Source organism: Doryrhamphus excisus, chromosome 22 (genome assembly GCF_030265055.1).
Source record: "Doryrhamphus excisus isolate RoL2022-K1 chromosome 22, RoL_Dexc_1.0, whole genome shotgun sequence".
NCBI classification, from domain to species: domain Eukaryota; kingdom Metazoa; phylum Chordata; class Actinopteri; order Syngnathiformes; family Syngnathidae; genus Doryrhamphus; species Doryrhamphus excisus.
The window spans coordinates 7,377,501-7,379,614 of NC_080487.1; the positions used below are offsets into that span (position 1 = coordinate 7,377,501).

At 49.3% G+C, this 2,114-nt stretch overlaps 1 long non-coding RNA gene across 1 annotated transcript in view; it reads right to left on the reverse strand.

Annotated features, from left to right (window-relative positions):
• The window catches only part of LOC131109855 (uncharacterized), a 10,157-nt gene extending 9,312 nt beyond the window's left edge, over positions 1 to 845 (reverse strand). The window contains exon 1 of the long non-coding RNA XR_009120794.1: positions 682 to 845. This is a non-coding gene — a long non-coding RNA (uncharacterized LOC131109855). The remainder of the gene's footprint in view (positions 1 to 681) is intronic.
• Positions 846 to 2,114: the final 1,269 nt, after the last annotated feature.

Sequence of the window (2,114 nt, forward strand, 5' to 3'; positions counted from 1 at the left end):
TGGTACCTGTGTGGATACGTGCATACATACATACTGCAGTTGAAGAGGCCAAGTTAGTTAGCTGGGTGCAGACATACATACTGCAGTTCTGGTGGCCAAGTCGGTTAGCCGGTTCTGGTCGCATCCAAACTGCAGGCCAACTGTGGTACCTGTGTGGATACGTGCATACATACATACATACTGCAGTTGAAGAGGCCAAGTTAGTTAGCTGGGTGCAGACATACATACTGCAGTTCTGGTGGCCAAGTCGGTTAGCCGGTTCTGGTCGCATCCAAACTGCAGGCCAACTGTGGTACCTGTGTGGATACGTGCATACATACATACTGCAGTTGAAGAGGCCAAGTTAGTTAGCTGGGTGCAGACATACATACTGCAGTTCTGGTGGCCAAGTCGGTTAGCCGGTTCTGGTCGCATCCAAACTGCAGGCCAACTGTGGTACCTGTGTGGATACGTGCATACATACATACATACATACTGCAGTTGAAGAGGCCAAGTTAGTTAGCTGGGTGCAGACATACATACTGCAGTTCTGGTGGCCAAGTCGGTTAGCCGGTTCTGGTCGCATCCAAACTGCAGGCCAACTGTGGTACCTGTGTGGATACGTGCATACATACATAAATACATACATACATACTGCAGTTGAAGAGGCCAAGTTAGTCAGCTGGGTGCAGACATACATACTGCAATTCTGGTGGCCAAGTCGGTTAGCCGGTTCTGGTCGCATCCAAACTGCAGGCCAACTGTGGTACCTGTGTGGATACGTGCATACATACATACATACATACATACATACATACTGCAGTTGAAGAGGCCAAGTTAGTTAGCTGGGTGCAGACATACATACTGCAGTTCTGGTGGCCAAGTCGGTTAGCCGGTTCTGGTCGCATCCAAACTGCAGGCCAACTGTGGTACCTGTGTGGATACGTGCATACATACATACATACATACTGCAGTTGAAGAGGCCAAGTTAGTTAGCTAGGTGCAGACATTCATACTGCAGTTCTGGTGGCCAAGTCGGTTAGCCGGTTCTGGTCGCATCCAAACTGCAGGCCAACTGTGGTACCTGTGTGGATACGTGCATACATACATACATACATACGTACATACTGCAGTTCTGGTGGCCAAGTTAGTTAGCTGGGTGCAGACATACATACTGCAGTTCTGGTGGCCAAGTCGGTTAGCCGGTTCTGGTCGCATCCAAACTGCAGGCCAACTGTGGTACCTGTGTGGATACGTGCATACATACATACATACTGCAGTTGAAGAGGCCAAGTTAGTTAGCTGGGTGCAGACATACCTACTGCAGTTCTGGTGGCCAAGTCGGTTAGCCGGTTCTGGTCGCATCCAAACTGCAGGCCAACTGTGGTACCTGTGTGGATATGTGCATACATACATACATACTGCAGTTGAAGAGGCCAAGTTAGTTAGGTGGGTGCAGACATACATACTGCAGTTCTGGTGGCCAAGTCGGTTAGCCGGTTCTGGTCGCATCCAAACTGCAGGCCAACTGTGGTACCTGTGTGGATACGTGCATACATACATACTGCAGTTGAAGAGGCCAAGTTAGTCAGCTGGGTGCAGACATACATACTGCAGTTCTGGTGGCCAAGTTAGTTAGCTGGGTGCAGACATACATACTGCAGTTCTGGTGGCCAAGTCGGTTAGCCGGTTCTGGTCGCATCCAAACTGCAGGCCAACTGTGGTACCTGTGTGGATACGTGCATACATACATACTGCAGTTGAAGAGGCCAAGTTAGTCAGCTGGGTGCAGACATACATACTGCAGTTCTGGAGGCCAAGTCGGTTAGCCGGTTCTGGTCGCATCCAAACTGCAGGCCAACTGTGGTACCTGTGTGGATACGTGCATACATACATACATACATACATACATACATACATACAAACATACATACATACTGCAGTTGAAGAGGCCAAGTTAGTTAGCTGGGTGCAGACATACATACTGCAGTTCTGGTGGCCAAGTCGGTTAGCCGGTTCTGGTCGCATCCAAACTGCAGGCCAACTGTGGTACCTGTGTGGATACGTGCATACATACATACGTACATACTGCAGTTGAAGAGGCCAAGTTAGTTAGCTGGGTGCAGACATTCATA